Genomic DNA, 27,228 nt, shown 5'->3' with positions numbered 1-27,228 from the left:
TAATCTCAAAAATAAAATTAAAGAAATTCTCTATGTGTATACGTGATTCAGGATAATTTTAAAAATTATATGTAGGAAAGTTCATAAAACATGACACTGAGAATTATTTAGCATAAGAATTAAAAAGCATCAATGTCAAGATAGAATTGCTTTCTATTTACGAGAATGAAAGAATGTCTTTAAGGAAAAAATCTCAAAGGCTTTCTTTTGCATTATTAACAGAAAAGATGGCGTTTTCTAGTTCATTAGAGTTGCTTCTGAGCTATGCTTGGGTAATAATTATAGAGTTGAATCACTCGGTGGGTAAAAGTGCAAAGAATTTATAGCCTTGATATTCTAGAGAACAAATCTATAGGGTCTAACAAGTCTTTAGCATTGATGGAGTACTTGCCTGTGGGCTTTCGAAGGAGGAATAACTAATCTAATAATATATCAAAGTTTTCTTGGAAATTTACAAAAGTACAAAACACAAGAATATTTTGAAAATTTACAGATGAAATTACTACATAAAAAAATGATCAGTCAAGATTTTTGTGACACCATCTTATAGAGAACATTGAATGCTCTTATTCTTATGCCAGACAAAGGTAACCACTAACGTGATTTGTTTTATTTTCCAGGTTTCTTGTTACAGTTCCCCTCCCACAACCCCAATATCCTTCCCACCTTTCCTCTTAACCTAGTCTGCTTCCATTCTATCTCTCATTCAAAAACAGTATCTAAATAATAATGACATATAATAAATAGAAAAAGTAAATTAGAATAGGATGAAACAAACAAACAGAAGGAAATAGAGCCAAAGAAAAAGCATAAGAAACACATATGGATGTAGAGGCACAAACATTTGAACACAAAAGAAATCCCATAAAACCACAAAACAGGAAGCCATAATGTATATACAAAAGACATGTAAGGTAAAAACAGGAATAAAATTTTAATAATTAAAATATGAATAAGCTAGGCAGTAGTGGTGCATGTGTTTAATCCTAGCACTTGGGAGGTAGAGGCAGGCAGATTTCTGAGTTTGAGGTCAGCCTGGTCTACAGAGTGAGTTCCAGGGCAGCCAGGGTTATACAGAGAAACCCTGTCTCAAAAAACCAAAGAAAGAAAAGAAGAAAGAAAGAAAGAAAGAAAGGAAGGAAGGAAGGAAGGAAGGAAGGAAGGAAGGAAGGAAGGAACAAAACTTAAAAACAAAACAAATAAACAAAAAACCCCATAGTTGAGTTATTTCTCTGTTGGCCTTCTAGTATGGGGACTGCTACTAAAAGTGGTTTATATCCCCAGTGAGACTACATTGAAAAAAATTAAGTTTTCATTTATGAATTATTATAAAATGGAGATCAGTTACACGTTAGAGATGGAAGTTTTTGACCACTTTTTTTTTCAGTGCTTAGACCCCAGTCAGTGCACACCATGCAGGTCCTGTTTATGCAACCAGTCTCTTTGGATGCATATGGGTCCATGTTGCTGTGTTTAGAAGGCCTTTTTTTTTATTTTTATTTTTATTTTGGTGTCATCTATCCCCTCTGGCTCTTATAGTCTTTCCACCTTTCCTTCTCGCATATTTCCTGAGTCCTAAGGGGAAGGATTCAATGGACACATCCCATTTAAGACTGACTATTCCAAGGCACATTGTCTGGCTTTTGTCAATCTATTTGTTCCCATCTACCACAGGAGGAAATGTCTTTGAGTATGACTGAACAAGGCAGTGATGTATGAATGCAGCAAAAGGTTGTAAGCAGTCATTTTTAGCTACTTTCTTTCAATAGAATGGTAATATTTAATTCTTACCTAAGTCACTGGCATATCTCTTCTTCAGTCCTAGGCTATCCTAACAATGTCTATGGTAGGCTTTTCTCTCATAGATTAATCCTTAAATCCAATCAGATATTGTTTGGTTACTGTGATGCCTCTACACAGTCAACTTGTCTACATTTAGAGAAGAAATCCAAAAATTCCCAACTCTGAGTGGTTTTGCTCAATTGAATCATTTGAAGTTAGAAGATATGCTTTGAGATGAACAGACCTACCTTCAATCCAGATCCTTTGAAGGAGGAAGACAAATCTCTAATCTGAGCCACCCCTTCTGTTGACATCCAACATAAAGGGCATGGAGGGGGAAGCTTCTTTCTCTTTGCCTGTTTGTTTTTTTTTTTTGTTGTTCTTGTTTTGTTGTTTTGTTTTTTTGTTTTTTGTTTTGTTTTGTTTTTTTAACAAGCCCATTCCTTCACTGACAAAAGAGCCTACTGCTTAAGGGTTCCAGATTATTCTGAAGACATTTATGTTTATGGATGAAAAACTACTGGATTCTTGTACCTCCCATTCAGAGGCAGCCATTTTTGGATTAGATGGACTACTGCTATTGGAACATAGTCCACAAATGGAGTCATTTAAGCAGGTTTCTGAGGACTTCTGAGAAAACTCCAAGCAGCCAAGAGAAGATTCTTGTGACTTCAGTTTCTTCAAAAACTAGGAATTGTTTCTGGAACATGTTTTGGTGCTCCTCCTAGGTATAGCAGTTAGGAGTAAGTTTACTTCAGATTATTAATTACAACTGGATATTACCATTTGCTTATATGCCTCTAGAGGGAAAAATAGGATTGGGAGCATATGGTGTGTCTGTCACTTGTAGCTGTGTACCACATGCAGCTTGACCTTGTGATTGTATACTTTACTCATGTTGTATCCTCTTTACCTTCAAAGTGTTAATTGCCAAAGGTTCTGAAAATGGTTGACAGTTGCATGAGTCCACTTCATTATTTGTTCCATTATTCCAAGCCCTAGAACTTCTAGAGCAGTGACAACCAGCCTGTCAGCCTGCCATTCTAATAACTCCTTTCTAAGTAGAGATAGTCATTCTGTAAATTCTATTACTTTAGAAAACCCTGACTAATAGCGTTACTCACACAACTTGGTGCTTTTATTATACTAGCATATCTTTAGTAGGTAATCATTGTAGATTGAAACATTTGTAGCTGGGTTCCCACTTATATTTCTCTTTAGTAGCTTGAAGAGTACCACACAGTACCATGAATATTAGTCCATAAGGGTAATGGTGCTAGTTAGACCTCTTCATGTTCAATTAATTGTATATGTGTTATATTCCACAATTAAGGTCTCATATCAGTTTTTTGGAGAGATGCTTATACCCTGGAGTTTGGAGGGGAAGCTCCTATGTGCCCATTTGACCAACAAATGGATTAAATATAACACTTTCAAGGACTGGAAGCTTCATTTGGTGTTGAGATGTCCAGTTGTAACTCTGTCTCCCCTGGTTTGGCAATTTTATTTAGAACTACTTGATATATAATATTAGATTTCCATACTAGGTCTCAAATAGCCCTCAGTTTTAGCTGTTCTTCCCAGTATTTTCCTACTTGCTCTCATCTTTCTTCCTCCTCCATATTTGATACTACCTTTCCAGTTCCTACCTCATTCATTCATTCATTCATTCATTTATAAATATCCATTATTTCCCTCTCCTAGATAGATCAGTTTCTCCACAACTCCCTGACCCACCACTTAATCTCTGTGGTTATACAGATTGTAGCATGTTCATCAAAGATTAACAGCTAAGGTTAACATATCTTGCAAAATCTTCTTAGTTGATTTATCCTTTGATGAATATGTAGTGTCCTTCCTTATCTCTTCTGATTAGGCTTGTTTTGAAATCCATTTTGTCAGATATTAAAATTGCTACAACAGTTTGCTTCTCGTCTCCATTTGCTTGGCATCGTTTTCCATCCTTTTACCCTCAAGTGATGTCTATTTGATGTTAAGTTATGCTTTTTTATTCAACAGAATGATGAATAATGTTTTATAATCCAGTATGTTAGTATGTATGTCATTACTGGGAGCAAAACCTAATGATAGTGAGACTTATGATAAGTTTTTGTTAAGACATGTTATTTGTTGGTGTTCTATAGTTTTGAATTTTCTCACCATTTTTTTTTATTTGTTTGTATGATGTTATTGTTTTCTTGAATGTGGTTAACATCTTCAGGTTGAAGGTTTTCTTCTAGCTTCTTCTATAGATGGATTTGTAGATGGATACTGCTTAAATTGGTTTTCTTGTGAAGATTCTTCCTTTCTCAATCTTTTGTGATTGAAACAGTTAGAGCATATTAGTCTCAAATGGTATTTGTGGTCTCTTTGAGTTTAGAGAATATCTGTCCAGGCCCTTCAGGCATTTTGAGTCTCCACTGAAAGGTCAGATTTTATTCTAGTATGTCTAACTCTATATTTTAGTTGGTCTTTTTGGTTTGCACATTTTAATATTCTTTCTTTGTTTTGTACATTTAGTGTTTTGATTATTGTGTGTCTATTAAATGTTCTGTATACTTCTTGTAACTTGATGCACACCTGCTTCTTTAGGTTAGGAAAATGCTCTTCTATAATTTTGTTAAAAGTAGTATGTGATTTTTTTTTTTACCTAAGTTTCTTCTCTTCATTCTATCCTGATTATTCATATATCTCATCTTTTAATAATGTCTCAGATTTCCTGAATGTTTCCCCTGGATGCTTTTTACCAATCTCAATATTGACTTTATATCTGAAATTTTCTGTTCCACTTTATTTTCCTGCTAATGAGTCTCTCCTTTAAGATATTGTCAAGCAAGAGGTCTGAAACTGGGAGACCGAGTGGGTGGAAATTTCCGCCTGCATGGGAAGAAAGGTTTTCGACCATGCCTCCTGGGCCCCGGCTCCTGTTTCAGTCACACACACACACACCCCCCATGGTCCCCTGCAAGAGAGGTGTGTGATATTGGTCACATATTAGCAGCACCAAGCCTTCTTACATGCAAGCTCTCAGCCCAAATCAATGAGAAGTACCGGCTGTCGAACCTTGAATCACCCCCAAAATTGTATATATATCCTATCCAGGGATTTAAACGTGTGCAAGAACTACTCCATCATCTGAGCCTTTTGTTCTAAAAGCTGTAACACTTGTGGAGAGGTCTACTCTCCAAAAATGCGGCCTGAAACTGCGTTGTACTCCTCAGTGACTAGTCGGCCTCTCTCATTGGCCCAGCCCAACCTGACTGAGTGAAGGGTGGTGAGGTGTGGAGTAACTGAGAATGAATGGAAATCTTCAGCTGGCAAGGTAAGGGCTTTTATAGGGGAAACTCTAGGAAGCAGGAGAGATCTGGGATGGGGGACGATCCCAGAAGTAAAAGCAGGTATCCTTAGACAACAAGCCTAAGAGTGGGGACATGCAACCTCAAGAGACCGGATAGAACCCCCAGTAGAGCTATATGGACACCAACCCACCCACAAAACTTTCAACCCAACCAAATTTATCCTGCCTTCTGGAAATGCAGAGACAGGAGCTGGAGCAGAGATTTAGGGAATGCCCAAGCAATAATTTTTTCAACTAGAGACCCATCCCATGGGCAAGCACCAATCCCTGACACTGTTAAAGATACTCTGTTATGTTTACAAACAGGACTCTAGCATGGCTGTTCTATGAGAGGCACCATCCAGCAGCCGACTGAGACAGATGGGGAAAAAGGATTGAAGACCTTGAAGGAGATAGGAATTCCAAAGAAAGACTAACAGAGTCAACTAACCTGGATCATTGGGAGCTCTGAAAGACTGAACCACCAAACAAAGAACGTACACAGGTTAGACCTAGCCCCCACCACACCCCACCACACACACACACACACACACACACACACACACACACACACACACACACCAGATGTGCAGCTCAGTCTTCATGTAGATCCAGAACAACTGGAGCAGAATTATCCCTAAAGTTGTTGCCTGTCTGTAGAAATAATTCCCCCTAACACAGAAGATACTTGTTGTGCCAGTGTTGGGAGAATACCTAAGGGGGCCTCCATTCTCTCAGAGGAAAAGGGGAGAGGCATGGGGAAGGAACTCTGGAAAACGGGAACAGCAGCTGGGATAAAAGTGAATAAATAAGAAGGAAAGAAAAAAATACAAAAGAGTCACAAATGTTTTGTGGTTCACAATCCTTTCCTGATTCTCATTAAGCAGTGCACTCTGCTGTGTTACTCTTTCTCATCTCAAAACAGATAACCTTCCAAGTACTGCATATGCTCTTAGTATTAGTCTCTCTCCCAAATACAGAGGCATAGTCTTCTGTGTTATTAATTTATTCAGGGAATAGCACACATTATGGATAAACTCTACTTATTTACCACATTGCTCTCTTCAGATATTATTCCATACTTATAGGACATTCCTTTATTTTGCAAACTGAATTTCTTTTTAATTTCTAAGAGTTTTTGATTTTTTTAAACTTTGCCTAAAGCAAGTACAATTTCTGTTTCTTGTAATATACAAAATATTTTATTCCCTCAAATACTAAAATATTCAAATATTGAATATTGTTAATCATATGAACTCCTGGATAATTTTCATGCATATGAGCATCGATATTTTGAAACTTGTCTTCTGACACAATCTTATATGAAATAATTATGGAGGAGAGAATAAATGTGTAGGTCGCATTTGCTAATGAGCATGCACTTGGGTGTGTATGTATATAAACGCTAAAGGCCACTGCTGGGCACCATTTTAAAAGAAAGTTTCTCATTGGGACCTGGGATTTATAGAAGAATGCATATAGACGTATATTCATCACCCTGCACAAAATTCAAGTCCGAGTGTATCACAGACCTTAATATAAAACTAGACACACTAAATCTAATAGAAAACAAAGTAGAGACGTGCCTTGAAAATATTTGTACAGAAGACAAATTCCTGAACAAAATCCAATAGCTTAGGCACTGAGATCAACAATTAGTAAGTGGGGCCTCATGAAACTGAAAAACTTCTGCAGGGCTAAAAATACCATCAAATGGAAAATGGCAGCCTACAGAATAGAAAAGATCTTCACCAACCCCACATTGGACAAAGAGCTAATGTCCATTATATGTAAAGAACTGAAGATATTAGACACCAATAAACCAAATAACCCAACTAAAAAATGTGTTACAGATCTAAATAAAAATCTATCAAGAGAGAAGTCTCTAATAGCCAAGAAACACTTAAACAAAAGGTCAACATCTGTAGTCATCAGGGGAATAAACAGACATCTACACAGTGGCATACCATTCTGCCATTAAAAACAAAGACATCATGAATTTTACAGGAAAATAGATGAAATTAGAAAATTGTATCCTGAGAGTTAGGTAACTCAAACTGAGAAATGCATGCATGCTATGTACTAACTTATAAGTAGAAATTAGCCATAAAATACAGAATGACTATGCTACAATGAACAGACCTAAAGAAACTAAGAAATAAGGAAGATCTAAGGAAGGATGCCTGAATATCACTCAGAAGGGGAAACAAAGTAGTCATTAGAGGTGGATAAATGGAGGGAACTGGGGAAAAGAGGGAATATGAAGGTGAACAAGGATAGGATCGGTGTGGAGAGAGAGGGTAAGGGAAAGGGCTGGAAATGAGAATAGCAATTGATGGTGGGGCATCTCTTGGAATAGCTAGAGACATGGGTTAGGTTCCATGGATTCTATAAGATTGACTCAAGCTGAGACTCTTATCAGCTGGAGACTGCAGTGATGACTTCCTGTCACCAGGTAGAACTTCTGGTGGAGTGAAAACTTTAAACCCAAAATTTGACCTGATTACAAGATGTACAGGGATAAAGATAGAGTTTAAGGGAACAGCCAAGCAATGTGTCAACAATAAGACACATCCCATGGAAAGGAGCTAACCTCTGACATATCAATGATACTCTGCTATGCCTGCAGAGTGAACTAGCATAACTGTCTCCACAAGGGTATCATGAAGCAGCTGATGGAACAGAAACAGAGACTCACAGCCCAATATCAGGCTGTGCTTGGGGAGTCTTGTGGAAGAGTAGGTAAAAGAATTGAGTGAACAAAAGGGTTAAGTACACCACAAGAAGACAGTCAAATAACCAGGGCCCATGAAGGCTTACAGAAACTGAACCACCAACCAAAATACACACATGGACTGGACTTAGGCCCTCCACGTATATGAGGCAAGTATACATCTTTGTCTTCATGTGGGTCCCCTAACAATTGGAGCAGAGGCTGTCTCTGACTATGATGCCTTCCACTGGATCTCCTTCCCTTAACTGGTCTGCCTGATTGTGTATCAGTGGGAGAAGATGTGTTCAGTCCTAATGTGCCTAGATGTGCCAGGGTGGGGTGGTACTCAAGGAGGCTTCTTCACCTTAGAAAAGGGGTAGTAGAAGGATAGGTTTGTAAGGGTGGTACTGGAAGGAGAGGAAGGACTGGAGAGGAGTGTGATATGGATATAAATAAATAAATCCATAAACAAAAAGGAGTTTTATTATAAATGACTACAAATCAGCTTAACAGAGAGTATATAAGTATGTATATGACAGTTTCCTTCTGGTTTACCCAGAACATAAGCTACATAGACATGTGCCTTGCTGTTCAATTATACCAGAAAAATAAATAAAATAAAATATATGTTTTAAAAGTGATGACTTTTCCATTCTCCAAACACAGAAACTAGAGAAAATAAAACAAAGATGAAATTATAATATGAATACATAATCAATAATTTTAATGTAAAAATTTATAATCCAATTTATCATAAAAATAATGACTAAAGTTACCTCAAATCTTTTTGGTGGTCTAATATTCAAACTGTGAATTTACCAAGTTAAAAAAAATGAAAGAAAACTCATTGAAACATTTTTTCTGTTGTTTTTTCAATTCTTATTATTTTATTTATTTACATTCCCATCATTAATCCCCTCTCAGTCCCCCCCTCACAGTTCCTGAATCCCTTTTCTCCCATCATTAACTCCCTCTCAGTCACACTCCCACAGTTCCTGATCCCTTTTCTCCCATCATTAACCCCCTCTCAGTCCCCCTCCCACAGTTCCTGATCCCTTTTCTCTTCATTCTTGATTCTGAGAGGGTGATCCCTACTTCATGAGGCCTACCCCTTCCCTGGGGCTTCAAGTGTCTCAAAGATTAAGCACATTTTCTTCCACTAAGATCTGATCAGTCTTTTTTGAGGTAGGATACGGTGTGTTAAAATTTTAAATTCTTTGAGAATAAAATCTTGAAAATTAAGATTAAAAGATCAATTAAATTGTTTTAGGCTAAACATCTGCTAATGTTTAATATTTGCAGGAGGCTTCACACTCAGGGACATACTATAAAATATCTTCTTATATAGGACATAGTTGTTGATCATTCTTTCGTTGAATTTTATGAGAGAAGCCCAAGTCACTTAACAATTGAAATAAATAAAAAGATCATTTGATTATTCATAGAGAATGTGTTTGTGAACAAAATTTAAATAAGTCATTTTAAGTATATGCAGAAAGTTTTTTCTAAAAAATTATATTGACATTAAATTTTATTTATATATACAATAATTACATGTAGAAATATTATAAATAATGCATTAATCAAAGCACACAAATTTAAATATCCAGTAAAACTTTTGACAGCTGATGTGGTATAATTCTACAGGGAAAAATTTAAAGTATACATGAAGTAAGTATAAGACTAAATATAATATGGCATGCCATGGCAATGGCCTGCCAAAATCAATATTATCAAAACATCAATGTATTTATTTTTATAATATAGATTAAATGTAATTATACAGATTGATATAAAGTATTCATAAATGACACAGTTTATAAAGAAGACATAGTCCTTCATGTAGATCCTATAGCATCCTAATTAAATGTTATAGTAGTATGAAAAGATAGCGGAATCAAGTGTACCATATATTGCATATATATTATAGGTAGGTAGGTAGATAAATAGATGAGAGATTGATGACAATAGAGATATAGACAGATGAACAGTCAGACAGATGGACATATAGACAATCAGGGAGAGAGAGAGAGAGAGAGAGAGAGAGAGAGAGAGAGAGAAAAGATAGGTAAGTAGGTAGGTAGGTAGGTGGGTGGGTGGGTGGGTGGGTGGATGGATGGATAGATAGATAGATAGATAGATAGATAGATAGATAGATAGATAGATAGATAGATAGATGATAGATAGATAGGTGATAGAGATGTTAGGTAGATCAGACAGCATCTATTCCTCCAACACTCCATGTCTATATTGTTGCTGATAATAATGAAGTTTAGTTCCTGTCAATACATAACTCAGATCAGGTCTTTTTGCAAAGGAGAAATCCAGAAGGTACATCTATTATCATCCTGTTCTAATAAAAAAAAAACATGATGTTATTTCTGCCTTAAGTTATGTAATTCTGTTACCTTCTCAGAGTTATCATAGCAATGACCCACAAACAAGGTAGCTCATAACAATGGAAATTAATTTTCTCATAGTCAGAATGTAAAAACTGTCTGAAATGAAGGCATTTGCCAGGTAGTGTTTCTTCAGTCTGGTGAGGCTCACTGGTCTATTCCTAGACTAGGATTACTTGCAGTCAGCATTTCTCCATTTGTAGGAGGATAAGTGCAATTTTTCTTATTAGTATGGTATTTTCCATTTATGTATACTTGTATTTTCATGGAATCATTGGTATGCATGTGCACTGTTCATTCTGAGGTAAGCTACCCACCAAATTTCAATTCAGTCTTATATTTTTCTTCTACCTATAAAGGCACTGTTTCCAAGTGAGGATACATTCTGAAACACTGGAGTATAAACTTCCAATATCTCTTTTAATTATCTAGTTAATTATTTTTTCAGGAGAAGAAAACATGTGTAAGCTAAAAATTCAATTTATAATATCATTGAAAGTCACAAGTTACAGGCTGATTCTTCAGAAGAAGACAGAGCCTACACTTTTTAGTGGAAATCAGTAAACATCAAAAGGAGAAAAGTGTGAGACATTGATTTGGCCACCCTATGTGAAATATAACCTGATATAAGATTTTTCTGAAACTTCATCCCTTGACTTTCTATATTTTAATTTTTATTAAATCAATATCAATTTTCAAAGTTTTATTATTGCTTATATTCTCATGACTTAAGGGCAATTATTTTCATAATTGTTTATTTTTATGTAGAATGGTATAATACTAACATCTGAGACTATGACACTTAAACTTTATAAATATTATATGATGCATTTTATAGTGATTAGGTTTGTTTGACTTTGATGTCTTCCACTGTAATTAAAATGTTCCTTTTCACAGATGCTTACAGAACTAAGCCAATTTATTTATTTTTGTGACATATGCCTGATACTTTGCTATTTAGAACAAAATTGATTTATGAATTCAGGAAATGGTATTTTTTTCAGTTTTTCATTTTGATTAATAGGTAAAATTCTTTGATTATTGTGATTTGCCCTTTGTCATGTGCATGGGCTTGAACTTTTGGCCTGGGCTAATGTAATTTGTGCCTGGAAGTGTACGTTTTGTATTTGAGGCAACTGTGTTCTTTTTTCTAAGAGAAATGACTTCTCTGAGTGAATTTCCCTATTTTAATTTTCTCTTTTTGGATTAATTTGCTTCTCGTTGCTGTCACTTTTAATGACTAATATGTTTTTAAATCCTATTCATTGATTCATATTTCTAGATTTTTCTTTTTTAATTAGATATTTTATTTATTTACATTTCAAATGTTATCCCCTTCCCCAGTTTCCCCTTCTGAAAATACCTTATCCCCTTTCTCCCTCCCCCTACTTCTCTGAGGTTATTCTTCAACACACCCAACTACCCACTCCCACCTCGCCTCACCACCCTAGCATTTCCCTACCCTGAGACATCAAGCCTTCAGAGGACCAAGGGCCTCTCTTCCCATTGATGCTGGATAAGGCCACCCTCTGCTACATGTGTATCTGGAGCCATGGATCCCTCCATGTGTACTCTTTGGTGGTTTAGTCCCTTTAGCATCCATAGTATCTAAATATAAGAATATGCCCTATCACAAACAAATTGAAACTTTGAATATTATTAATATTTCATGTTGGCAATATTCATCATTCATTAGGTCTTTCTTGAGAAAGTCCAAAATTTAAAAAAAAGTCATAAATCATTACATCAGTAATCATTTGATGAAGTATCTTTAGAATTAAAAAAGTTGATTACTATAAGTATTATAGTCAAGATATATCATCTTAATATATGACACGTATCTTGTCTGTGCTAAAATTTAGTAATTCACTTCAATTTTTGTTTGATTTAATAATTACTTAATATTTTCAGAAAGATGCTAGGACTTGCAAAATAGCTTCTCTCATGGTCAAGTACCTGATATGATTACACAAGTGGTAGAGACTACAACTCGAACATGGGTCAGAAACTAGGACACAGAGAAATAAAATAGGATTATATAATTCTCTGTCTACATGGACCTTATCTCAGAATTCTGCAGTGCTATTAAACTCACTCATCCATCTTCTAAAGCTGTAAGCAATGACATTTCTGTACTAGGGTTGTCATTGTTTCTTTGGGCTTTTAATTCATAATGACTTAAAAGGAAAACTTTGTTTAATTCATAAACAGAAAGAACTTTCAGTTATTTGAGAATTTAATGCACTGAGACTTAAAAGGAAAGCCAATCTCATTCTTTTCTTCCTTACAAGTCTGAATGCTTTATCTTATTGTGATTTAGGGGAAATCAAGCTCCCAAGGGAAAAGCCAGTTCACGTTTTTGTAGGTGATCAAACATTAGTATTGGAAAATAATTGTTCCTTTATTTGGAAAAATTAAACTTGTCTAAGTCTTTCCTCACAGTTGCTGCCAGTTGTAAATCATTTAATTGAACCATAATTTAAAAATGTATAGATTACAAAAACATGCCAGGGTCATTCTGGTCTAAAGACAACAATGACTGAACTCCAGATGTTTTGTAACTGGCAAGGCAAGCAACAACAGCACTCACCAAATGGTGCCAGCTGAAAAGATAGGGCGTAATTCACAAAGCCCAGATTCCAGCAGCTCTCTGATAACGCCTTAGGGCCACTTAGAATACTGTGTGTGTGTGTGTATATATATATTCTTATACTCATGTGAATGGTCTATGTCAGTTTCTATAAAATATAATTAATATGTAAGTAGTTTAAAGATACTAGCAGTTCAGGAGCCAGCAATGAAGATTATTATTTGTGTCGTAGTATGACATGTCACAATGTGTGACATAATACGCCTGTGGACCCTCCCTTTCTCCTGGAAGGCTGTGGGCCCACCTGCCTGAGAGGACAAAAGAAGCAGAGGCAAGAACAAGTTTTGGCTAGAAAATATCATCCTGAGTGAGGTAATCCAGACACAAAAGAACACACATGGCATGTATTCACTGATAAATGAATATTAGCCCCCAAACTCACAATGTCAATGATACAACTCAAAGACTATATGGAGCTTAAGAGGAAGGAAGACCAGGGTGTGGATGCTTCAGTCCTGCATTGAGGGGGGAACTAGAATATCACAGGAGGTGGAGAGAGGGGAGACCTGGGTGGGAGAGAAGAGTGGGAGGAAATATGGAGGCAGTATCAGGTACTGCAGGGGACAGGAGACAGGTACAGAGGGTCAGGAAATCAAATAAAGATATGTAGCAGGCAAGGAAGAACAACATCAGGTGGCTGGACCACCCAGTGCTCCCAGTGACTAGATCACCAACCAGAGAGTATACAGGGAGGAATCCATGGCTACAGATACATAAGTAGCAGAGAATTTCCTTGGCTGACATCAGTGGGAGCGGAGGCCCTTGGTCCTGTTGAGGTTTGATGCCCCAGTAAAGGGGGATGCCGGAAAGGTGGGGTGGAGAGGGTGAGTGGGTAGGGGAACACATTCATAGTGGCAAAGGGGTTGGAGGACAAGGAGGTGGTAGGATGGGGAGCTTATGGAGGGGTAACTGGGAAATGGGATATCATTTGAGATATAAACAAATGGAATGATTAATAATAATAAAACAAAGACAAAACAAAACAAAAAGCAAACAAACAAACAAAAAGAATAGGGTTCGCACTGCCTTGTGTATGTACAGAATAACTTCTGAAAGCCACGGCAGAGAAGTGAGTCTGCTTTATTATCCAGGGATAGAGGATATAGCGGCTTTTAGGAAGTATGAGTGGAAAGGGATAACTAATCATAGCATCAAGCAAGTGAGATGGGCTGACTGGCTCTACTACAGCACCTAATTATCATGCGTGTGGACAGTCAGAGCAGTACCTGTGTGCTGAGTTATTTAGCCTTGCAGAGAGTTTTGCACAAGTTCACTTTTCAGACAAAGCCAGACACCTGGGTTCAGGTGGAGCACTCTCCAGAAAGAGAAAGATTCTAGTCAGGGAAATTAACAAAGGGAGTCCCCCATTTTTTCACCGATCTTAGAAAACAATCTTGTTGTGGGGGACTTCTACCTTAATAATGCTGTTTTCCCAACAATACGCCAAGAAAGAACAGAAAGGTCTTTTTTTTTTGAGAATATTATAATCTCTTGTGAAGCAAATAAAACAATTATAATGTGTACACTGGTATACAGAATATTTAAAATCTAAACCAAACTGAAAAAAAGTCTAAAGGACAATATTAATATCTATAAATTTATCTGAAAAATTTTTAAGTAGTGTATTTCCTTTTATGCTACAAACAGAAAATAATGAAATATCAATAAGAAGTAATAGTTTATGTTTACCACTAACATAATGTGCACATGTGTAGATGAGGAGAGAGAGAAAGAGGAAAACAGCTTTCATTTAGCTTTGAGCTGATACTGAAACATGAATATCCAATTCATGGGTTTTTAAAAGAAAGATAAAGAAAAAGCTAACTCTTAGAATTCCATAAGGTTCCAAAATATTTTCCATAATAGCCATCAATTTGTAGGTATGAAAAGGACAATATTATATGGATTAGATGTAAATGTTAAACTCTGAATTTCCAGATGTTTTCCACATAACACAACTCTATATAGTCAGGACATTAGTTGGAACAAATAATATCCATTATGAAGTTACAGATCAATTATGTTAAAAGTACATTGAGTATCTATTAAGGTTGGTGACCTTTAAAAGAGATGAAAGAATATGATAACAAAAAAAAAATGCTTAGGAGAACAACAACAAACCTTCCTCTTAGTGTGCTGAGAGAAAAAGTCTTGGACCTCCATTGCACGGGATTATGTTTTCTTTATATAAACAGAAGTCCCTACTAAATGTTTTAGTTACGAATGTAGACACATGCTAGGTCTATTTTACTTTAAAATACCAGAATTACAGGTTATGCTTTATCAAATTGAAACTGTAAACATTTTGCATGTCTTTTTATAGTACATAATTATTATCCCTTTCAGGATCATAGATCTATAAAATCATGCCACACTGATTCAACACTGTATCAGTGCTTCTTGATTTACACTTTCAAGGAAAGGAGAGACACAGTCAAACAAATCCTTTGAGTACCTTTTGGTTTTCTAGTTAGAGAATGGGTTAATAGGTACTGGTGAAACAGGCATGTCTATCAATAAAATACCATTTAGCAAGGCAAAAACAATTTGGTACAATTCATGGCTTATTAATAATATAAGTTAAAGAATTTACTAGTTTTATTATACATTTTCTAGGTATCTTCTCCAGAAGTTATCAGAGAAATGTACACCTTTTTGAACATGGTGTTAACTTATAACTTATGGTTGGTGATTTTTATAGATTATTATTAAGATGTTTGTATTTAGAAGTTGTTACTGGAACAAGACTTTAGATATTCTTCCATTACTACACTTACTTAAATTACCCTGTAATTCTAGTTTTTACACTCTATTCATTTTTCTATCGTGAGCAATTAGAAAATTCTGATTAGTGAAATTAAAATGACATTAACCTGGCTGATTTTTCACATAGCAAACGCATCTAGACTTTGCTCTGGTATGTTGAGATCTCAGTTCTGACTGTGCTTTAATGTATCCTGTATGGTCTCATGCTAACATACTGACAGTCTTGGTGACTCTATACAAATTCATTATACAAATGAATCCATCTTAATTTTTCTTCAGTTTCTGTTCATGCTTTGTGCAATCATGATGCTGACTCTGTATGTATGGAATATTCCATGTTCTTGTTCACCAACATCACCATAATCAATAATCATTTATTGGATTTAATGGCAAGATTTAGATGGCTTTAATCTTCTGTTGTATCCCATATCTGTCAGTTACCTATGATAAAATGCTTAATGAACCATTATTTCTTTTTCATGGTTTATATTCTACAATTAATATTACATGTATGCCAAGCAATATATAGATATTTTAAAGTCTAATAATTTATATATTTAATGTACTAAATACCTATAAAATTACTTGCATATATGACAATAATAATTAAAAATTGTTAGAATGTTAAAAACGTATGACAAATATTTGAATACCAGTTTTCACTGATTTGTTTTTGTTTTAAAGCAAAGCTATGGATGCAGCTCAAGTTGTAGACTGCTTGCTTTCCATGTATGAAATTTTGGGGTAAGTACCCAACAAGACATAAACATGACATAGTGGAGCATACTTTGTAATCGCAGCGATTCAGGAGATGGATGCAGGAGAATCAGGAGTTCAAATCATCCTTAGTTATCTGGTGTGTATGAGCCCAAACTGAAATATATAAGACCTTGCTCAAAAACCTCATTATGCAACATTTACCTTGTGGAATTGCTTAGACATATTTGTAAATATCCACATTTGTCCATGTGCACTCAGAACATTCTGGACTCTTGCTCAGTTTGACGTTTCCTATTTAACTTACATATCTGCTCTTTTCCCACCATTTAACCTCATACCTTCACATATGTGAGTTTTTTCTTAAAGTAAGTTATAAACACCATAGCATGATTTCATCTTTGCTGCAATATTTATAAATTTCTCTATTATATTTGGCAATATCTCCATTTTCATAGTGTAAATGGAAATCTACTTTTCACCCCTACTTCCTCTTTATATATAATACTTCAGATAATAGGACTCGAGTTTGTTTGCCTAACAAAAAGTTACATTGACTTTATTACTACACTAAAATATAAAAACTTTTCAAATTATAAAATATAAATATAAAAACATTTTCAAATTATCAAGCCAATAAAACCATGGTATAAAGAAAACATGTGTTCTTTAAATCAAATATTCTTGATTTGATTTGATTTTCTAAATAAAAGTTTTCAATGAGTTAAGGACATTTGAATATCCATTATCCTGTTAAACATTATCCTGTTAAATTGTTAGGGAAAGGTAATTGAAAAAAATCTATTTTTATTCTTATTATATTTTTATTTAAAATAATAAAAATCTGTCTCTCTCTACTCACACAACATTAAATGCCTTTTTAAAAAAGCACATATAACTTCAATTGAATATGCACTCTCCAGAAAAAAAGAAATAAGAAACAAAACCACCTCCACAAATGAAAAGCAAATTACCAAATTGTAATCAAACACACACACACACATACCACACACAAACACAGACAACACACAAACACATACTACACATACAGACACCACACATACATAGATTACCCATATACCATACACACATATCACACATATACATATCATACGCACTCAGACTAGACATAAACCACACACCCTCACACACACACAGCTGTGGAATCTATTCCACAGGTCAACTTTTCCTGCATATGAGGCTTGATCTGAAGTGGTTATGGATACTGAAGTGAATATACCAAGTATCAGTCTGTTCAAGATAACTTTCCCTCCCCCATAGATATTAGCAAAGTTCAGTTGTTATCCTAGTAGCATTTCATTTTCTTACCTTTTTAGCTAGGTTTTCACTCATTCATTCGTTTACACACTCATTAATTCATTTTAAAAATATATTACATTCTATGAAGTAAACTCATCTACATATTTAAGACATGTTTAAGAATTTGGAGCCTATTTATATGAGCACATTTTATAAATACATTTTCAACTTCTATTCACCAAGTATGAGTGGTCCATTGCCTTCTGGAAACACTTGAACTATTGTTATAGCGACATGATATACTCTCTGCCTTCATTAAAGGTCTACATGTGAAATTTGATGCAGATGTTGCTTCAAAGATACATTCAAACACAGAACTTCTATTGTCATGTTAGAATGTTAGAAAACAAATGACATGTTCTTTGAAAGAGTCCTTGAACAATTATAACATTTTATAAATGATTTCATTGTACAAAAGTTAATTTCTCCTCCTGAGAACATTTTAACATTTTTTCCCTTCATTTCATTTTTTCCTCTCTCTTTATTGAAATTTTTCCTTTTAGTGACAAGAATCAATGTCATTTCCACTTCTAGATAAATTTAGGACATCTAGTGAAAAATCATGTAATACAAAAGGCATTTTTTGTTGCTGACAACAGATGAGTTATTAGCCCCCAGTTTCCTGTCTCAAATCCTAAATAGGGACACAATCCCCATTTCACAGTCATATTTATTAATATGCTCTTTTGACATGCTGGGGGTATTTTTCTTGATAGATGAATTGGTTAATGTAATTTATTTCCTCCACTGGAACATTTGATATTCAAATACTTATTTATAAATTTTAATTCTGGTGCACAATGTCTCTTTCTTTTTCTCATTATGCTTGTTTTCCTCTCTTTTCTCTCTAACTGTTATATTCCCCCAAATAATATGTATAAAAATAGGCTGAGACCCTAACAGGGCAATAGAATACATGTATTTTCTAGGAGCTACTTACGTATAGCATTTTGTGGCCAAAGCATTTTATTTAACACTTCACTGATGCAGTTTTGGTGTTCATAGTTACTTAATACTATGATTAAATGGTTTCCATAGTCTTTGTCTAACATTCATTTATTACTGATTAACCTAATACTAAAGATACTTAGCATTGACTTTTTAAATTCCACTGTTTGGATCTGAAGTATCTCCTGAGGCTAGACTGATAAAGGCTCAATTACCTGCCTGAACACTGTGGTAATTAGCAAAAGAATTAACACAGATAGGTTAATGAAAATAGGGACAGTCATGCACGTTCTTGAAAGAATTACTGAGATCTTCATCTCTCCCTCTCTTTCTTTGCTTTCATGCTACCATGACATGGGAGTTCATTCCACAATATGTTCCCTCATCCCAGGCTCAACATCAGGTTAAGTCAAGCAAGTATAGACTAAAATATTTGAGACGATGAGGGAAAATAAATTTTTCTCCCTGTACGTTGATTTTCCTTTAGCACTTCATCACAGTAATGTAAGACTAACACAGGAGAAAAGGGTTATCTCATCTTCTTTTTTTTTTCACCCCGCCCCATCTCATCTTCTTTGAAGATAGAATCCAGCAGAATAGGATTGCTATTACTAAAATAACCATGCAATTAATCTAAGAATAAATTTTTGGCATTAAGAATTAATAAATAGGTTCTAGCACCGTAACCTCCAAGAGAAATAAATGTCAGTAGGATTGAAAATATCTGAAGGCAGATGAGAGCCTTTATAATTAAAGGCATTAAGACCTAGAACTATAAATTTGTAAAGGGTCCAATTACAAAAATAATTAAACAGTTTAAAATACATATCTTAAATTAGACAGACTTTTCTCTAATAGTTGACAAACTTTAACTCCTTCACTATACTTAGGTGTTTTAGTCTTGAAAAGAAATTACCAGCATGCTCTAACACGAAAGGATAACAGTATTTCTATTTGTGATTTTATCCTCCTTGAAGCAATATTTCTAAGGAGTTTCATATTCTTTCTAGTACAGGTTTCATTTTTCTGCCTTTTGGCTAATGCCAAGTGTATCTTCAAGTGAATCACAGGAACCACTGACTGGAGCAAACCAGTCCTTTCTAACATGGCTATGTATGGGTTGTTTTCTCTTCACATTTACAGGAAATAAAAGCAGCTGACAAAATCCAAGACCAAATAAAGGGATCAAAATGCATGCAAAAAAACTTACACATTAACTACAACTTTTCTCCTGGAAAACCACATTCATTACATCAACTCCAAAACTGTCTCCTTTGAGATTATGAAAGAGTTTTTGTTCTGTTCTTTTACAATGAATGCTAAAAGTTTCTACCTGATTTAAAAATTATAAGACTTAACTATAGCAATGTATTTTTCTTAAGAACTATAACTAAGAGTATGGAAATAATTTAGTGGATAAAGTGTGCCTAGCAGAAGCCAGAAGACTGGTATTCAGTCTCTATCATCCACATAAACAGGGATATCTGCCAAGCATGGTCTAACAAGATATTATAAAATTAGGCACAAACATTCATAGCAAGGCTAGAAAGGCAACTCAGTAGAAGGAAAGGGGTCCCAAGAGCAGGCAAAATAGTCAGAGACACCCTACTCCTATTTTTGCGAATTCCACAAGAACACCAAGCTACACAACCATAAGACAAATGCTGAAGACCTAGTTCAGATACATCCAAAGTTCATGTTGCTTCAGTTTGTGTGAGCCCCTATGAGCCCTGTTTAGTTGATTCTCTGGGCAGAGTTACCATGGCATCCTTGACCCTTCTCGTTCCTACAATGCTTCTTACCTCTCTTCTGAGAGGCTCCAGTAGCAGCTCTACATAGTATTTGGCTGTGGATCTCTACATCTTCTCCCATTGGTTGCTTGATGACACACTTCTCTGATGACTTCTCTCTGTCTCTCTGTCTGTCTCTCTCCTTCATTTCATCCTTTCTTTTATTTTCTTTTTTCTTTCTTTCCTTTCCTTTTTTTTTTTTTTTCGAGACAGGGTTTTCTCCGAGTAGCCCTGGCTGTCCTGGAACTCACTTTGTAGACCAGGCTGGCCTCAAACTCACAAATATTCCTGTCTCTGCCTCCCAAGTGCTGGAATTAAAGGCATGTGCCACCACCGCCCAGCAAACGCATGCTGACTGTGAGCCTTGTCTGAAAACCATAGGTGAAGCCATCAGATTCCATTAAAGATGGTTGCAAGCCACCTCAGGACCTCCGGAGCAGCAGTCAGTGCTCTTAACCGCTAAGCCATCTCTCCAGCCCCTTTCTGTTCTTTCTTCGTTCCTTCCTTCCTTCCTTCCTTCCTTCCTTCCTTTCTTTCTTTCTTTCTTTCTTTCTTTCTTCTCTCTTATGTTTGGTCATGTTTGGTTCTATCATTGGTACCCTCTGGCTACTGGCCATCCAGGCCATGTCAGGCATGGACACCTACTCCGGCATGAACCTCAGATTGAACTAGTGATGGTTTAGCCATTCACATGAGTTCTGTGTCATCATTGGCCCAGTATATCTTGGAGGCAGGACAGATTATAGGTCAAAGTTATTTTGGCTGGCTTGATGTTGGAGTCTGTCTTCTCAGAGCCTTGACTGGATATGGAAGATGGCATTGCCAATTAATGTTCTATATTCCTCATTACTAGGAGTCTTCACCCGGGTCACTCTTGTGCTTCCAGGGAATTTCCATTGCATTTGGTTTCAATCTCACCCCAAACTGCTCCCCAATTACAGTCATCTTTCCCAGCACACTTTCCATCCATCCTCTATTTATGCTTGTACTTCTTGTTTATGTACTGTTTACTGTGAAAGGATAATTTTGTATAGTCACATACACAATCTTTATTTTATGATTTTATATAATGTCAGGATAGCCACAAGTTTTGCTGTTGCTTACTAAGATGTATTATGTATCTACTTATGTCTCTTTTTATATGAATCATACACACACACACACACACACACACACACACACACACATATGTGTTTGGCTATGTTAGATTATTATCCAACCTAATTTATTTTACATAAAATCTATTTTTCTCTTCTCTAGAAACAGTTGATTCAAGAGAATTTGTTGAATAAATCCATGCCTTCTTCAGTTTATTTTCTTTTTAGAAAGAAACCACTTACTTAAAGAGAAAACACTGGTAACTTTTAACAAGATAGAAATTAGTGCATCCAGTAACTCATTCTGAACCATCCAAGTTTTCTACTTTTCTTTGTATAAAATTGACTTGAGAATCTTAGGATGGGCTTTTACACTCTGGTAAAAATTTTAGAATCAATTAACCAAAATTTTTCACACAAAAATCTATGATTTTTTTTCACAATTGAGAGAGTATATACTTTTCTGTTTATTAGATATTTTCTTTATTTAAATTTCAAATGACATCTCCTTTCACAGTTTCCGCTCAAAAAAACCAAACCAAACCAAACCAACCAACCAACCAACCAACCAACCAACCAACCAAAAAAAAACCCCAAAACCCTGTCCCCTCTCCCCTCCCCCTGCTCACAACCCACCCTCTCCCACTTCCTGGACCTGGCAATCTCCTACACTGGGGCGCAGAAACTTCACAAGACCAAGGGCCTCTCCTCCCACTGATGACCAATTAGGCCATCCTCTGCTATACATATGCTATTGGAGCCATGAGTCCCACCATGTGTATTCTTTGGTTGGTGGTTTAGTCCCTGGGAGCTCTGAGGGTACTAGTTAGTTCATACTATTGTTCGTCCTAAGGGGCTGCAAACCCTTCAGCTCCTTGGGTCTTTTCTCTAGCTCCATCATTGGGGACCCTGTACTCAGTCCAATGGATGACTGTGAGCCTCTACTTCTATATTAGTCGGACACTGTCAACCTCTCAAGAGACAGCTATATCAGGGTCCTTTCAGCCAGACTTGCTGGCATCTACAATAATGTCTGGGTTTGATGATTGAATATGGGAAACATTCCCAAGTGGAACAGTCTCTGGACTGTCCTTCCTTCAGTCTCTGCTCTATAGTTTGTCTCTGAAAATCCTTCCAGGGGTATTTTGTTCCCCCTTTTAAGAAGGAACGAAGTATCCACACTTTGGTCTTCCTTCTTGAGTTTCTTGTGGTTTGTGGATTGTATTTTGGGTTTTCTGTGCTTCTGGGATAGTATCCACTTATCAGAGAGTGTATACCATGTATGTTCTTCTTGTTAATCATTTATATTTGAATTTTAAAAATTGTAACATTTTCAGTATAAAGTTATAATGTACTTAAACACAGACATTTTATTTTCAAATCTTCAATAATTTTCGATGAAACTTTGTTTCTTTCTCATCTTTCTTTGCTTCATTGAACACTTATAATTCATCATTTTTTCTATGAATTTTCCCAAATGTAGGCATGAGTATTTGTAAATGTTAACAAAATGTTTACTGTTTTAGTGAAAAAAATTTTAGTTACAGTTACTGTATAAAATATGATTTGAATTCACTTCATAACTAAAAATAGTGCTTCCCATTGTATATAGAAGAAAAAACAAACAAGATGACATAAAAATTAAGAATAGAAGTGTTTACAAATGATTTATAAATCACCATTTCTTAACAAAATATAATAATTCAAATAGATTTATATCTTTGAAAAGTATGTACGTATATAATTGTATCCTTATAGTTACTTATTTAATATAGTAGAAAACTAAATATATAAGGTATAAATTTAAAATATAAACACAACAAAATATAATATACAAAAAAGTTCAAAACGGAAGGTGTTATCTAGATGTTGTGCACAGTTCATTTACACAGAACATTCCAAGATTATTAAGGAGGGCCTTCCAGCAACACTTGGACAATTTTGCAATGTTCTAGAATCCACATCAGGTGTTGTGCACTGGTGTTAGCCGCTCCACATCCATCTGACACTATCAGGACAGTGACTAGTATCATGCTTCACATGCTAGTGTATCTCATTTGATATCTGGTGCCCATGTTGCCCTGTGCTTCCTCTGAGTCTACTCCTTATTCACATCTTTGTGAGTTTCACTTGATATCTGGTACTGAAACTTCCTGATACTTCTCACACGTGACAACACAGTCCAAAATTATCAACCCTGAAAGCATATATACAAGTAATATTATATGTACTCAACAGATTGTATATAGGAATATATATGTATATATACATACAGCCTCTAAAATAAATGCACAAACAGGTAAACAAATAAGAGAATAGCTTAGTTAATATCAAATTTTCTCACTCTATGTTCCAAACACATTTTTTTTAAAAAAATATGTACTCAAATCAGACCAGATGCCTAGAGCCATATTTGCTACATATTACCAAGTGATAGTCCTGAGAAGTAAGTATTCTGTTTCTCAGCACCCTTCTCTTACAAACAATGATACAAAACAGTAACTTTGAGAAATAAATAAGATAATATACCTGAGGCACAGAAAAAAAGTGGGTTTTGAATCTAAGGCTGATTACATTGTTCACAAATATTCATGAATCTAATGCCTGCTAGAGGGCCCAAGCTGCATATTTTAAATCCTAAAATTGGTTTTAAAAATGAACTCAACAACGGTTCAAAACCTAAAATATTTATGTTCATTTTGTGCGTGTGTACTCACATGTTCATGCTTACCTGTGAATTAACAATAGTGTTAACAACAGATGGTAGTCTCTGGTATCATTCTTGAGAAACAGTATATATTATTTATACAGGGTCTCATGTTGGTCTGGGCCTTACTATTTCAGATTGGCTTGATGTTCATTGAGTCTCAGGAATTTCCTTGTCCCCATCTCTCCCATGCTGAGATAAGACAGTGGCCATGTTTTTCCTTGATATCTAGGGGTCTAATTCAGGTCCTTATGTTGGTGCAGGAAACACTTTACTGATAGATCTCTTCTTCTGTCTCAACGTTCATTGAATATTGCTAGTTATTTTATTTGGCCATTCTCTTAAGACATGATTTCAGTTTATCTATAATTAACAAGCCAAGCTTTTCTGCTACATACCTGAATGGGTTTATTTTTGATACATACTCACAATTATATTTTAAAAGAATCTCAAACTACTTAATATTTATGAGGAAAATTAAGTAGTTAAAGTCAGAGTAGTTACTAAAGATAGGTACTCACTTTTATAAAGAACAAAATTAAGGGATAAAATTATAAAATGAAATACTATGAAGAAAGGAAAAAACATATTGTCCATAAACAAAATGTTTTTACATAATAATGTTGTCTTATTACTAGATGCATTCTACTTTAGGTTAACACTCAGTTTCAAGTGAGTTAATTCATTTCCTGCTCACAATGATAAGCTCTTCTCCTGTGCAAACAAGTGGCATATTAAACAATTTGAAAAGTCTCACCTCAAACTTCCAAGTCTGATTAAAGATCAGGATAAATGCACATGGAATCTTAATAGGACTAGAGATTTTATCTATGAATTAAATTTTTAATTTGAAAAAAAACATGTATTAAAATAAGCTTGTTCTCAAAGTTTTAAAATGTTTCTTTGAAAAGTCATAATGAAAAGAATGTATAGGGGATGGAAGGGAGGTCTACTGGTTGGAAACATTTTCTGCTCTTTCAGAAGACCTTGGTTTAATTCTCAAAATCTGCCTAGTAGTTCATATCCATGTTTAACTCCAGTTTTAGGGTATTCAATCTATTTTTCTGATCTTTGATGGCATTAGTCACATGGTTGCATATGCATACATAATACAGGAAAACACTAATACACATAAAATTAAATAAAGCCTTAAAATAGAGAAATCCAGAATACACAGTGAGATCATGAGAATTCAGAAGTATATTCATCGGTTCCTCAAACATGCTTTCTATGATCACAAATAGAATTGACTTTGCACTCATTCTGTGTCAGTTTCTAGGGTTTGCAGTCGTCAATTTAGATTAAATTGACATTGTATTATTCTGAAGAAAGGTTGATTTGTCGGGATCTCACAAATAATAAGCATGTACACCATAACCAAAACAGTAAAACACTCTAGACCTCTTAAAATCAAATGTCCATCAGCTGAGTATAACATCAAACATTTAATATTACATTCTTAACATTAATTAATAAGAACATTTATCAGGGTATAGAGAGATGGCTCGGCAAAGAAGAGCATTTGCTGCCTCTTCAGATGACTCATGTTTGCCTTTAAGTACTCATGGGATGGCTCACACTGTCTGTGATTAAAGTGCAAGAAGTTACTATGCTATTTTCCCCACCTCTGTGGGCAACAGGAATATGTGGTGTACAGATACACTTGTTAAATAAAACACTCAGATATACACATATAATTATATTATATAATTAGTAATTATAAATAATAATTATTTTATAATTAACATACTATAACTAATAATATAATTTAGAAATATTTGTCAGATGGCTTTTACAGATAGTCAGTTATTAAATAGTCTTTAGTATATGTACAATAACTAGTATAACTCATGATACAGTTATTAATAGCACAGTCCATTTTATAACCAGATAACAGAAAAGAAGGAAAAAAAAGGAGAGAGTGAGAGGGGGAAGGAGGAGGCAGAGGAGGCAGAGGAAGGGAAGAGAAACTTTGTCAAGCATGGTTTTATTTCTGAAATCAAGATGTTATATATGACCTACAAGTTTGAAAGGAAAATCAATAGGTTTGCTCTTGCTGCCTTTTATAAACTCCTCATGGCTCTTTGCAATGTGTATGTTATTTTTCATGAACTGTTATAACATTCTGAGAGACATTAATATTGGGATTTTTAGTACATTGTTTCCTGTAAACCTCTACTTTCTCTGCACACTTTTAAATGTAGAGCATTCCAAAAATCTATTTTTCCTTCTGTTTCTTAAGGATTACCAGGAATGTCTCCTACTAATTCCAATAAGCCCTTTAAGGGAGCTTCAATATACTTATTATTGTAATTTTTGCATTTTTATTTTATACTATACACTCACAATTCCCCAAGCAACTCAAAAAGAGCATTCCAAGAGATAGAGTACACTGAAAAGGTAGAATACTAAGCCATGTAGCTGGTCCAAGGTTCCCCAACGACACTGCTATCAGTATCTATGCCCTCACTGATACTTTCCTCCTTCTGTGAAAGTGAGGCTTACAAACTCACTTCTACTGAGTAGAATGTAGAGGGGGTGAAAATGCCACTTCTAAGACTGTTACCATACAAGTGTGGTTTTCGTCTCATCAGAAAGCCTCGGTCCTTGGGAAAAGTCATCCTAATGTAGTGTCATTTCCCCTAGACAACCTTCCCAGACAAAGAATGAGAAACCATGCTAAAGAAATTTTAGCATGTGAACCTAGGGAGTTAATTGGTAGTGGGGGCTCAGGGATGAACCAACAGAGAAGAACAGCTTATATATCAAGTCTTTGTCCACTGAGGCTTTTATTGTGGTGGGTATGAAAACTGAGTTCTGCCCAAGACATGAGCCTCAAACGTGAAAATTATGCTCTTTCTTATTTGGTCAATAAAGAAAGAAGGAAATAACCTTAAACTATTGTGGTTTGTGTGAGCCTTGTGACCATTTAAGTACTGTGCAAGATGGAAGAAAATTTTAGATGGCTATTTGAGACAGTGGGGAGATAAGTTCACTGTTCA

This window comes from Mastomys coucha, unplaced genomic scaffold (genome assembly GCF_008632895.1).
Source record: "Mastomys coucha isolate ucsf_1 unplaced genomic scaffold, UCSF_Mcou_1 pScaffold16, whole genome shotgun sequence".
NCBI lineage: Eukaryota > Metazoa > Chordata > Mammalia > Rodentia > Muridae > Mastomys > Mastomys coucha.
The sequence above is the reverse complement of the archived record's forward strand: the minus strand, read 5'-3'. Positions refer to the sequence as shown.